We start from the raw sequence: 14863 nt of genomic DNA, 5'->3' as shown, positions 1-14863 counted from the left end.
GTCAGCAACTTTGATGTGGACCTGGCCACGGATGCGGCAGGTTATAAGGGGTATGGTGCATTCTTCAACGGCAGATGGAGCGCGGAGCCTTGGCCGCAGTCCTGGGTGGCAGCGGGTTTACTGGGGAATCTGGTTCTGCTGGAGATTTTTCAGTAGTGCTAGCGTTGGAGCTCTGGGTGGGCGAGTGTAGGAATTTGAAATTGCGCATCAATTGCAACAACATGGGTGTTGTACAGGTTGTTAACCGAATGTCAGCTTCTTCACCTCCGGTCATACGGCTGTTGCGGCAGTTAGTTTTTTGTTGTTTACAGTTAAATGTTTTTGTTTATGCTGTGCATATCCCGGGCATGGAATATGCGCTGGCTGACTCCCTGTCTCATTTTAAGTGGGACAAGTTCAGGGAGCTGTCTCCGGGCGCGGAGGCGGAGGGGGTCCCTTGCCCGGAGTGGATTTGGAGGCTGCCATTGGAATCGCCGCAGGATGGATCAGGCAGTCGGTGAGCAGGTCAACGTGGTCAGCTTACTCGAGGGTGTGGTCGGAGTGGTCTGGATTGGCTTGCAAGGCAAGGGTAAGTGATCGGGGACCGATAGGCGTTTGCTGGTGCTCTATTTCGTGGCCAGGAATATTGAGTGGGGGATGTCGGTGTCCGCCATTGAATGGAAACTGGCGGGTCTCACGTTCCTATTTAAGTTGATGCGAGAGGAGGATTGGGCTAAAGATTTTTCGGTAAAGCAGGCATTGATGGGGTATCGTAAGCGGCACATACAGAAGGATGTAAGGACACCGGTCACATTTGCAAATCTTCAGGCGATGTGTGCCCGGCTGGGGGTCTATCTGTACATCGGGCTATGAGGCGCGGCTGTTCACGGCCACATTTTCCCTGGCCTTTTATGGGGCATTACGGATTGGGGAATTGGTGAGCCCAACCAGGAAGGTGGCTGGAGGATTGTTGGATGGGGAGGTAAACTTGGAAGGGGATCGGGTGGGGCTCTGGCTGCGCAGGTCTGATGGACCAGCGGGGTAGGAAAGCATTGGTGTCCATGTATGCACTCCCAGGATCCAGGATGTGCCCGGTGGCGGCTGTTCAGGAGCGTGAGACAAGGGGGGGAGGGGCCTTTCCTGCGGCATGAGGATGTGTCTTTTCTGTCCAGGTACCAGTTTGTGTCGGTATTTCGGCGGTGTTTACGGGAGGTGGGTTTAGATTGTAAGGCGTATGCGTCGCACTCCTTCCATATTGGGGCAACTACGGAAGCTGCCCGGTGCGGGTTGGACGAGGCGGCGGTCCGTCGGATCGGCACATGGGAGTCTCGCCAATTTCATACCTATGTGAGGCTGCAGTTGGCGGTAGACTAGGGGAAGTGTTTCAACAGCGAATAAAAATAAATAAATAAGAGTAAAATGTAACGGGAGTTTCCATGGAGGGCTGTGCATCTTAAAGGGGTGCAGGTTGTGGTTTGCGTTCTGTTGGAATTATGCTTTTTGGTTTTTCTTTTCAGATGGAGGTTCGGCTCGCCTCATCTGGATCGTAGGGCACTCCTACGTATGTTGGGGGGCCAGGAGAGGAGACCAAAGACCTGATGGCAGGCAGCTTGGTATTTATAGGCGGGAAGCTTGTTTAAGGTGCTTGGGGATCCCGGGGATGAAGTGGGAAAGAGTTTTGGGGGAGGTGGTGAAGTATGCGGGTAGAGGCGGGCCCCCGGATGTTCTAGTGATGCATGTGGGCGGGAACGATCTTGCAGTCCGGAAGGTCCAGGACCTGATCGCGGACATTAAGTCTGATTTCGAGAGACTGCGGTTCCTTTTCCCAGGTACCATATTAGTCTGGTCTGACGTTGTGGCCAGGACGGTATGGAGGTGGGCTAGGTCCATCGCAAGTATCAACAAGACCCTTCCCTGATGAAGTCATTTGACGATACGTGTAGGAACACAATTGGCCAGTAAGGACACCGGAAGTGACGTCCGGAAGCGCGAACGTGACACGCGTTCGTTTAAGTTGTGCTTTTATTATTGTTTTAAATGTGAGTACCTTACCTTCGTTTTATACCCAATAAATTGTGAATACGTACTTCACTATTGGAGTGTTCCCCTTGCTTTCTCTGCATGTTACAACGTGCCCACGGTGAATGAGAGTCCAGGATTACATCACCTACTGAACCTACATTGGACAACAAGCGTCACTTTGGAAATGCTGTTTACCTTACAGCAGTAAGGTAAGGTAATTACTGCACCTAGTGTGAGGATATTATACGGATAGGAGCACTGGTGGAATCCACCCCCTGCCTTTGGAGCACGTAGGATACTGCTTTGTTGATCACCAAATGGACGCATTTTATCATTAAATGGATACCTTATTTTTGTTTTTGGAATTTTTGCTCAAACACACATTTCACTGCTTATGGACTATTAGTATTTTGTTCAGACACGTGACACACTACACATGGATTATTAGTATTTTGTGTATTCTTTGATCTGTTTTGCACTTTTATAACGACACTCAGGTTTTTTTTTTTTTTTTTTTTTTTTTTTTTTTTTTTTGTCATATCATCTATATATTCGGATATATACTTAATATTATCTCACTGTCATCTATAGAGGATTTCTCATATCAAGTTTTTTGTCAAGCGCACAATGTGACCTGGTGTATTGCACTTTAATATTTATGCACATTTTCTGAGTTTATTTAAACATACAGTTCCACACTTTAGTTTATTACTGTTTTGGTTGTCATTTGAGTACATGTTAATTTAATTAGATTTATGTAGTCGGAGCGCAACACCATTTCTTAACCATTAAGACCCGTATTAGGGTCAATAAAGTAGTGGGGAGGTTTGTGGTGCAGAATGGAGGGATCATCATTCGGCATCGGGAGCTCGAATGTAACGTGGGGATGTACCTTAGGAGGGATGAGGTGCACCTCTCAGACGTAGGCATTGATCTATGGTCCTTGGGGTTGCAAGACGGCATTCAGAAGGCCTTGAGGGTGTGGGGTTGCCCTAAAGGTTGAGGGAGGTCATCCTTTCGGGCTGTGGCTGTGTTTTTCTGGTGGTCTTTGACGGTGGGAGGTAAATCAGAGGTCATCTGAAAGGGGTGGGGGGCCCATCGCTAGTATGGGCCCCTCCGGTGTATTCCAGAATGTTGGATGGAATACGGTTATGGTTATCACTGTCAGAAGTTGTCTCCGAGTGGTCACAGCTGGAGGCCTGGTTAAGTTAAAATGGGTACCGCAGTGAGTTGGTTGTTTGGTAAAGCTATGGGTCACCGTCAGAAATCACCAGACCGGACATGTTGTTATATGCTATTTGTTTGCTATACCGGATGGTTGTATATGGTTATATTTATGGTTATTTATATATAGATATATATATTTGATTGTTTGAGTTATGTTAATAAAAGCTTCTATACACACAACGTAACACTGCGCAATTCTGAATGGATAGAAAAAGCTGCCAACACTCTAAAACAAGGATTTTTTAGCCAGAAAAGTGTAAAATATAAAGTGTAAGCGCTAAATGTATTATAACAAAGTGATTAAATCCGAAATAATACAAAAGGAAAAATGGATAAAAAGAAAGGTGTACATGTATAAGTGCTGGAGGGTGTATGAAAAACCCTATACAGTATTATGTGTACCCATAAATCATTTACAAACATTAACTGATTGTAAAAATATAAAAATAAATAATAATTAGATATAGTCCATATCTTAAAGTAATAGTGCATAAATTAGAGTCCCAAAGAGGATGTAGTTAAAAAAATCCAGATAGGATATGTCCATAAAATTCAGCGCTGTGTAAATCCTGCCACCATAAGAAGCGCAGGCTTACCAGATGTAAATGACCCAGTTAGACGTATATCTAAGGGGTCAAAAATCGCTTATTGTTCCAAATTCCGGGGCACTGGTTCGGCGTTCTCCGGTTAAATGGATCCCACTTGTGAAAATGGCTCTTTCTCCAATATTAGAACATATATAGTAACAGCATTTGAAGAGACAACTCCGACATCAACCCAAACATGTAATGGAAGGATAAAGCCAAGATAGCGTAATAACGTTTTTAAAAAAATGTAATAAAAATAAAATAGTAAACTCACATTTCGGTAGTCAATAGGAAGCCTATCAAATAAAATAGGCAGTGGTAGAGTCTTCCCAATGCGTTTCGTCCACTAGGACATCATCTGGGGTGTGCTACTACCACTGCTGTACTGCCTTATATAGATTACATACCATAATACAATCAGAATCAATTAGAATTGACCCTTCTGTGTCATAGGTGTTCACTTCCGGTTTGTTGGAAGTTGGCGGCTGGGCGTGCGTTCCATGCCTCTATTCCGTGCAATAATAATGCGTTCCACCCAATGCACATCTATAAACCGACCATATGTTTCACAAATGCATAACTATGGGTCCGAACTGAAAAATAAATAAATAAATAATAAGCCTCAAGCCAGTGCAAAAACTTAAAATACAGCCAAACGGCTTCACCTCCGTAACACGCCGAGCGACAAGGATGCAAACCAAGCCTGCAATCCAAGCCTCGATGTGAACACGGATTACAATGGCGTAACCGGAAGTAAACAAACGTCACTTCCGGTATGACGAAAACGAGGCTTGAGTGTCAAACGTCACTTAGACCACAACGGAAACGAGGCTTGAATGTCACATATGTGTTTCAAGCCTCGACATAGACATGAAGAGAATTTATATATACGGAAGTAAACAAACGTCACTTCCGGTGATGCAGACCTGAATGTACTGTCTCCATAGCAATAACTTCCCACTATTCACCGGACTGTGAAAAGGAAAGTAAATAATAATTGATAATTTATCCCTTGATGTTCCACGAGTAAATTTAGGTGGACCAAAAAGGTTAATAACAATAATAATTCTAAAAGAAAAAAATGAAATAATTCCTGATATATAACAATAAAATGGTTAATCAGTACGAGAATGGATGTAGAGAATGACAAAACATAACCAATTTGTCATAGTAGGTGAAATATCCTCGGAATGATTCTACAGAGAACCAAAGTCTCTGTAAGAATTAATGGCCACCAACCAATCAAAATAATAAAAATGCATATAAATAAAAAAATGCATATAAATAAAAATAAAAAAGGAACAATAGGAAAAAAAGGCTGAATCATGACGAGCCTCCTTTTTTGGCACCAATGAGTTATCCGCACAAAAAAGTGACTCACTGGAGTGACACAGAGGGATAGATCCCACTTACAATAAGGAAAGAAAGACAAAAACCACACACAAAAAAAAAAAAAAATACCCACAAAATAACCTACAACAAATTACCTACAAAAATATATTTCAAGAATCGTCGATAAAAGCATTAACATCCCACTCCACATTCATACCGAACGGGGAGTGGGATTGGAGTTCATAAATCCAGTAAGTCTCTAGTTTTGAGACTCCTCTTGTCAAGGCTCCCCCTCTCCATGATGGTATATACCTATCAATCACAATGAACTGTGAACCTTCTGTATTACTGTTATGAAACTCCCTATAATGCCTAGGGACCGTATGTTTAGACTCTTTGCTCTTAATCAGAGAGATGTGCTCGCTTACTCTAATAGAGAAGGTTCTTGTGGTACGACCATCGTATTGTTTCCCGCATGGATAGGTGATTAAGTAGACTACATACCTGGTCTTACATGTACAGAAAGACTTTATGGAATATCTTCTATTAGTCACTGTTGATGTGAACTCCAAAGTCTGTTGTTTCCCTAGTGTGTTATGTTGACACACACTGCATCTCTTACATGGAAAATACCCGACAAGGTTATAAAAAAAAGTTATAAAAACTTTTGCACAAACCAATCAATAAACGCTAATTGCCATTTTTTTTTTTACCAAAAATATGTAGAAGAATACGTATTGGCCTAAACTGAGGAAAAAAAAATTGTTTTTTTTTTTTTTTTAAATTGGACATTTATTATAGCAAAAAGTAAAAAATAGTGTTTTTTTTTTTTAAATTGTCACTCTTTTTTTGTTTATAGCGCAAAAAATAAAAACTGCAGATGTGATCAAATACAACCAAAATAAAGCTCTATTTGTGGGGGGAAAAAAAGACGTCAATTTTGTTTGGGTGCAATGTCAGATGACCACACAATAGTCAGTTAAAGCGACGCAGTGCCAAATTGCAAAAAGTGCTCTGGTAAGGAAGGGGGTAAAATCCTCTGGGGCTGAAGTGGTTAAAGAACTTCCCTAGAAGGAATCAATTGCCAACAGCTGATGATTTAAGGTGGCATGCTATGAGCTATACATAAGAATACATGTAATAGCACCTCTCCCTGGAAGCCTACCAGCGGTCTCTAATATACTTTATCTGACATAATTTATTGCGGCTCTACACTGCCTACACGTGGGCTAGCTCTATAATATACCTAATTATAAGAATCCACCATGGACTCTGACTGGTCATCTAACCATAAGAAGTGGTCTACCTGTGATGAATAAGTGAAGGCAAGGTCTTTTTCATGTGTTATAGTTCTATAGTTCACACAGACTGTATACTTCTCAGGATTTCATCTATACATTTTGTTGTTTCCTCTTTTCTTTAGGGGGGTGATGCTCAAGATACAAGTACATTTTTCCGCAGCTGCTATAGTTGTTTTTTTTTATACTTGGACAATTAAGGTTTTAGATATTAGACAGTAGGTTTTTGTATGTTCTAGGTTTTTTTAATAGAAAAATCACTTTCATGCTAATCTTTAGTCAAGTGGTTTGCTGGGTCTCTCATTTATCTAGGGAAGCATTATATATTTTGATACATTGAGGTTCAATATCTCCATTGAGCACTTTTGAAGCCTTTCCAATCCTCCCTCTCTACCCCCCCCCCCTTTTTTTTGAGGCCCACTGTATTAATCTGTTTTCTCCAGTTTTTATGAGGATTGCAGTGATGTTTTGGCCTCCTGGACTGGTGTCACACTTCCTTTATGGCTACTCTGTCTGGCTACCTGACTTTCTCTCCTCTGAATTATACACTGTCATTCTTGGTGACTGTGATATCCTTGTTATTGTTAACAGACTGTCTGCATCTCAACTTCTCAACTTAACTTCATCTTTGGACCTAACACAATGGACACAGTCCTCCACTCACTCTGATGATGACAATCTTGTCCTTGTATTCTTCCATCTCTGCGCTCCTTGGAACCTCTCCAACACCCCATTTTCTCTCTCTGATCACAAACTTACCAGTTTAACAATGTCCCTGTCTTAATCCTCCTATCCCTCCAACCAGCAAATGATTACCTGTAGAAACCTTAACTATTTAACCCTTCTCTTCTCTATTCTGTTACTAACCACGTCTAAAATCGCACCCTGTTTTGCCCTAACCTGGCTACTTCTGTCTACAATAGCTCACTCTCACCTCAGAATCAATCCATGACTGTTACAACCTCATCAAACTGATGACATCTGAAATGTCAAGAGATATTGCTATGCTCTTGACTGACTGTGGTGTAAAATCAAATCCCTGCAGACGGCCTTGGTCTACGCATGGCGCCAGGCAGACATTTCTGAGGAGAGCTCTGTCCAGCCATTGGCCTTAAACCCTCTAGCGATGCCGTCTAAAGCCTCAGGGCCCCGCTCAACACTTGGCCCAGGAAAGGTTTGGCTGCCCAGCTATCCTCCGTAGGCTCCAATAAGTGGTACCTGGCCATAGAGAGATCCAGCCCTAATGCGTGGAGAGGGCAGGCCGGGATCTCGAGATCTATTAAGTCTCCCTCCTCACATGCAGCTTCTGTCCGGGAGAGCTCTTCTGCCTCCTCCTGCTGTTCGGAGCTTATGGAGGACCCTGGATCCCCTGCTGGCTCGGAAATGTCATCCCTTGTGAGTGGGCTCAAAATAAGAACTGGCAGGTATGTTTCACAGTTTGGAGAAATCCATTAAAAAGGAAATCACTGCTGTGAGATCAGACATGTCACACTTGCCAGAATTGAGGACACTGAGGCAGCCATTAAAGAATTGCAGGAGACAGTCACTCAATTGGCATTTGCCCACCGCTCCTCACTCTACAAACTTGAGAACTTGGAAAACCGCAATCGCAGGAATAACTGCAACCAGAGATAATGATCTTGAACCCTTGATACAGGGTATCCTGAATACAATTTTTGACAACCCTGTTATTGACCTGCTGAGATTTGACCACGTCCACCGCGCTTTAAGACCGCACAATGTTACAACTATCCAAACCCAAGGATGCTATCTGCCACCTTCATTACTTTGAAGACAAGAATGCCATTATGGTCAAGCTTCGGAGCACTCTTCTGACCTCTCCAAGGAAACACTAGACCGCCACAGAGCTCTAAAACCCCTTTTGACCAACTGATAACGGATGGTGACACCTACAGATGGGGCTTCCCCTCATGCTTGATTGCCACCAAAAATGGACGCTCTTTCACACTTCAGTTCCCTGAAGAACTTCCAACTTTCCTCTATGACCTCAATATGCCTCCACTGGAGCTTCCGGGTTGGCAGGATCCTATACCAACGTTCTTGGTCCCCTTGGGCCGCCAATGGGGGAAAATCCCCTCAAAAATGATAGGAATGGAGACTCCCGGCTCCTCTCAGAAAAATGGCGAGGCGCACTCTGTGCATTCCCTTTGCATTCACATATACCTACAATCACTGTGGCTGTTACACTGGTTTTAAGTTTTTGTGTCACTTCTCCATCACGGTTCTCTCTCTTTTTTTTTTTTTTCCAAGACCAGAGACCTACTGAATATTTGACACTAATACAGGTTCTGCTCTGTTCCTTACTACACTGCTGGACTATTACTTACTATGGTGTGCTACTCCTGATTATTTCCTTCCTGTTTTAGAATTGCTAGAGTTTAATTTTTGTTCATAAGTAACACATCAGCCATATGCTGACGGGTCCCACTGCTCCCAGTCAATGCTCTTATCCTTTTGTATGTTGCTTGCCCCCTCCTTTTGGGGTTGGTGAGTGTGGGCAGCTCGTATATAATACCTGTCAGACTTTTTCTAGGGGTCTTGATGGATGCTCGCTCTCCTCTTTCCCTCAGGGACCACAGCATTTTTCTGCGTGTTTATCCTCTAAACCCCATAAGCTTTACAGATTGTAAATGTCTACTGTGTTCATCAGGAGTCTCAAACTGGTGGCCCTCCAGCTGTTGCGAAACTACAAGTCCCATGAGACATTGCAAGGCTGACAGTTACAAGCATGACTCCCACAGGCAGAGGCATGATGGGACTTGTAGTTCTGCAACAGCTGGAGGGCCACCAGTTTGAGACCTCTGGTGTACATGCTCTCTCTCTCTTTCTTTTTCTTTTCCTGGTTCACCCTTACTTTTTCCTCTCTCCCTTCACCTCTCCCCCCCTCCCCCCTTCCTTGCTGGCATAGAAGGCTTTATGGGCTGAGAGCTTATACACTGCAGACACAATGGCTACTCTCATCTCATATAATTTAAGGGGCTTAAATGTGGCCATGAAATGGCATCCAGTACTACGATAACTGAAAAAATCTTCCTGTTCCATTGCCTTTCTTCAAGAGACACATTTTACACACTCCACCTCTGTTAAACTATCTTCACCTTATTTCCCGCAATGGTACTATAGCTTGTCTGACACTAATAAAGCCAAGGGAGTGGCCATTGTGTTCAGCAGAAGTGTATCCTTTCGACTCACTGACATGCTAGAGGATGGTCATGGTCACTTTCTTTTCCCCAAGGACTTTCTGGGCAACACCTAATGCACCCTAACAAATGCCTATTGCCCAAATCACAACCAACCCGCTTTCATGTCTCAAACCCTCACTAAACTATCACCATTTGCTAAGGGGGTCATTATTCTTGCAGGTAACGTCTTCTTGATCTCCAATTAATAGTTGTGTGGCATTTACTCCACCCCAAAAATAAAGATTATTTCCACTTTCCAACACACACTACTCCTGCTCCAGAATAGACAATATTTTCATATAATCCCATCCTTGAAGAACTGGCTACAAAAGGTCAGCAAGGTCTGTCTCATGGAAGACCTCACCCACATTGCCAGAGACTACCAGCAATCCCCCCCCCCCCAACCCATTACCCTCGCACCACTCCCCCCTCTTCTTTTTCTTGCCTTATGTTCTTGGTCTGTCACTCTTTCCTCTTAAAACCACTACCATGTCAAGTGTTTACGTATAATTGTGTTTGCTCTAATGCCTGCCTAGACCCAGGCTTCTACTTGGGTCACTTGCTGTAGATCCTTTCATTAAATCCCCCCATCCCTAGAGGCCTACAGATGTGAACTGTTTATCTGCTTTATCATATACGCATGTGAGCTCATGTAAATTGTATCAATAACTATTTTGAATATTTCTGTATGTTCTATCAGATTTTTTCTTAAAATAAACAGATATTAACCAGTTCCGGACCAGCGACAATCAGATTCGCTTCAGAACCAATTAGTCTCCAGGCCCAGGCCGATGATTTCTGGCCTGGACCTGGTGATCGGACCTGACAAAAGAAATCCTTCCCCTGCATGTGTAAGTTTAAACACAGCAGGGGAACTAAACTACACTACATTGACACCAGTTCACGTAGGTACACTTGTCACCCCCTGATCGGCCCCCCTGTTAACCCCTTCACCCCCTGTCACTGTCTCACCCAGTGCAGTGTTCATATTTTTTTTTGTCATCAGCGATCAGCGATCACTGTATAAGTGTCACAGGTGATGCTGGTTAGCTAGTTTTTTTAATTGTGTCAGGGCATCCGCCGTATATTACCTAAAAAAAGGTTTAACCCTCTGATCACCTGGCGGGTGATATCAGTTTTTAGTGTTAGCTTCACCCCAGGCAGTGCCAGATTAGTGCCAGTAGCGCTAACACCCACGTATGCACCATACACCTCCCTTAGTAGTATAGTGTCTGATAGAACAGATCAATATCTCATCTGCTCAAATCTATACTAGTGTCCCCAGCATTTTAGGGTTGCTAAAAATGCAGTGTTAGTGAGATCAGCCCAGATACCTGCTGGCAATTTCATTTAGCCCCTCCGCCCAGCCCAGCCCATCCCAGCCCATCCCACCCAAGTGCAGTATCAATCGATCACTGTCACTTACAAAAACACTAAACACATAACTGCAGCATTCACAGAGTCAGGCCTAATCCCTGCAACCGCTAACAGTTTTTTTTTGTATCGTTTGAAGCAGTTGCTGACAGTCGGAATTCTTTTTTCCTGTGAATACCAGTAAATTTAGAGACCAAAATGTCAAACCGAAGGTACAGTAGTGAAGAGGCCTACACGATTCTGAGCATGACAGATAGTGAAGAGGAAGTCACCCATCTGTCAGAGTCAGGCTCAGAATATGAACAGCAGTGGCACCCTGACAGTAGACAGCAGTGGCACCCTGACATATAGCTCTGACGATGGAGTAGCGGTCCCTGCCAAGGTCAGGCGTACCCGACCCCATTCTGCTGTCGCTGAGGTGCAAGAACCGCAGGGCTCTTGTATGGAACAGAAAGCACCAGCGGCCTAGTACATCCTGGTCGTAACATCTAGCACTGAAGTAACACTTGGTAATATGGCAAGTCCCATAAGTGCAGTTCAAGCTGGTGAGGTGGCTAGCATGAGTAGTGTCCCGCAGTCACCAAGAAGAAGACAAACACTGGCCCGTCAAGCCCACAGTGCCCTTCCTGCTGCATTTGCCAATCCTAATTGGGAGCCCACCACTTCTGCAGCACCCGTACTTCCCCCATTCACTGGCCAACCTGGAATTCAGGTGGAAAAGTTGATTTTACGTCACTTGATTTTTATTCACTGTTTTGACCCTTGCCAGAGATTAGAGACCTATTACGGGCATTGCCGATCCTGACCCCCTTGGGGCCTTAAGCAAAATTCTGCTATGGGGCCCTCTACCTGACCCGTGATGCCATGAGCTATGTAAACCATTTGCCATTGAGTCACACCTGACACTTCAGTGCTCCCAATACAATCCTCCCTCCTTTAAACAAAACAGTCAAAGAATAAGTACAACAATATAGAACAGAATGAGGTTCAAACCAACAATATTTATTGAATAGAGTATTTTCTATAATACCCACCCCTGCACTGTCCATGACCCTCCCCTAGCCTCGCCCTCACATTTCGTACAAAGTATGAGAGTCTGAGCGAAAGCGTTCCTTCCAGGCGCTATTAGAGACTACAAAGAAGTATAATGGAACCTGAAGGGGAGCCTCTTTCTAACAGATTGTACAGTGAACACTTTCATTCACTCTGGTCCTCATGGGACCCCCTCCTTTTACGATGACTCTCACCCCTGTACATTACACACTCTTGACCCCTGCACCCTGTAAAAACGTTCTATCGGAAATTCTGATCGTGTGTATGCAATTCCGAAGTGCAAAAACTCACGCATGCTCATATTCAGCTACGACAGGGATCTCCAAACTATGGCCCTCCAGTTGTTCAGGACCTACAATTCCCAACATGCCTAGTCATGTCTGTGAATGTCAGAGTTTTACAATGCCTCATGGGACATGAGTTCCTCAACAGCTGGAGGGCGTGGTTTGGAGATCCCTAAACTACGAGATGGAAGCTATTGGCTACTGGGTATTGAACTTCCTTTTTCTAGTCCCTTCATACGCGTTGTACGTCACTGCTTTCTTGACGGCCGGAATTTGGTGTGCCCATGTGTATTCAAGACAGCATGAGTTCCGTCGGGAAAACCATCAGAGCTTTTTCTGACCACAATTCCGATCGTGTGTACATTTTTGATTTCACTCCTCACTGCCTATCACAGTTTTGGAGGCCATGAAATGCTCAGATAGCACCAACCCCCTCCCCAAATGACCCCATTTTGGAAAGTAGACACCCCAAGCTATTTGCTGAGAGGCATGTTGAGTGTTTTGCAGATTAAACTTTTTGTCACAAAGTTTTGAAATTTGAGAATAGATAAAAAAAATATATTTTCTTTCTTCATTTTCATAAACAAATGAGAGCTGCAAAATACTCACCATGCCATTTAGAAAATACCTTGGGGTGTCTACTTTCCAAAATGGGGTCATTTGTGGGGGAGTTGTGCTACGTGGACATATCAGGGCCTCCGTAACTGTGATAGATAGTAAGGAGTAAAATCACCATTATACACCCTTAGATTGCCTGAAGGCGGTGATTGGTTTTTGGGGTCCTGTACACGGCTAGGCGCCCCAAAAAATCTCACACATGTGGTATACCCATACTCAGGAGAAGCAGCAGAATGTATTTTGGGTTGTAATTCCACATATAACCATTAGGGATGAGCTTCGAGTTCGAGTCGAACTCATGTTCTACTCGAACATTGCCTATTCGCCTGTTCAGCGAACAGTGAACAATTTGAGCTGTTCGCAGCAAATTCGAAAAGCCGGAACACCCTATACAAGTCTATGGGAGAAATCTAAAGTGCTCATTTTAAAGGGTAATATGCAGGTTACTGTCCTAAAAAGTGTTTGGGGACCTGGGTCCTGCCCCAGGGGACATGGATCAATGCAAAAAAAAGTTTTAAAAACGGCCGTTTTTTCAGGAGCAGTGATTTTAATAATGATTAAAGTGAAACAATAAAAGTGTAATATTCCTTTAAATTTCGTAGCTGGGGGGTATCTATAGTATGCCTGTGAAGGGGCGCATGTTTCTGGCGCTTACAACTGTCGCTGCACAAAGTGTCATTTGTGCAGGAAAAAAAGTCTTTTAAAATCACTTACGGCTAAATTGTCGGGTCTCCGTAATACAGAGAACACTCAATGAGTGTTCTCTGTATTAGCCGACAATTCATTCATTCATTGATTAAAAAAAAAAAAAAAAAAAAAAAAAGCGTGGGGGTTCCCCTAAATTCAATCAAAAGGCCCTTCAGGTCTGACATGGATATTAAGGGGAACCCCGTGTCAAATTTAAAAAAAAAATTGACGTGGGGGTCCCCCCAAATATCCATACCAGACCCTTCAGGTCTGATATGGATATTAAGGGGAACCCCGCATCAAATTTTAAAAAAAAATTGACGTGGGGGTCCCCCTAAATATCCATACCAGACCCTTTATCCGAGCACGCAACCTGGCAGGCCGCAGGAAAAGAGGGGGGACGAGAGAGCGGCCCCCCCTCCCTCCTGAACCGTACCAGGCCACATACCCTCAACATTGGGAGGATGCTTTGGGGGTCTGTGACCCCTCAAAGCACCTTGTCCCCATGTTGATAAGGACAAGGGCCTCATCCTCACAACCCTGGCCGTTGGTTGTGAGGGTCTGCGGGCGGGGGGCTTATCAGAATCTGGAAGCCCCCTTTAACAAGGGGACCCCCAGATCCCGGCCCCCCCCTGTTTGAAATGGTAAGGGGGTACAAAAGTACCCCTACCATTTCACAAAGAAAGTGTCAAAATGGTTAAATAAGACAAACACACTTTTGAAAAATTCCTTTATTAAAAAAAAAAAATAAAAAAAAAAAAATTCCAGCGGTGCTAATCCACTCTTGCTATCCAGCGACGGGTCTCCGGGGTCCAGCGATGGATGATCATATCCAGCGACGGGGGATCTCTCAGTCCAGCGCTGTCCATACCTCCTTCTTCTGTCTCCACTGCGGAGACACTGCAGAGAGCCGAGCGCTGACATTTCTTATATTGGGAGGGCGGGGCCACCCGTCACCTGACCCCGCCCCTCTGACGCAGGAGAGGGAAGCCAGGGGTTCCCCAGTGACGTGTGGGTGACCCCGCCCCCTCTGATGTAACGCAGGTTTCCGTTACATCAGAGGGGGCGGGGTCACCCACACGTCACTGGGGAACCCCTGGCTTCCCTCTCCTGCGTCAGAGGGGCGGGGTCAGGTGACGGGTGGCCCCGCCCTCCCAATATAAGAAATGTCAGCGCTCGGCTCTCTACAGTGTCTCCGG

Source organism: Lithobates pipiens, unplaced genomic scaffold (genome assembly GCF_037356315.1).
Source record: "Lithobates pipiens isolate NorthernLeopardFrog02 unplaced genomic scaffold, aLitPip1_a1.2 Scaffold_22, whole genome shotgun sequence".
In the NCBI taxonomy this organism is placed as follows: Eukaryota; Metazoa; Chordata; class Amphibia; order Anura; family Ranidae; genus Lithobates; species Lithobates pipiens.
This window is presented reverse-complemented; position numbering follows the sequence as displayed.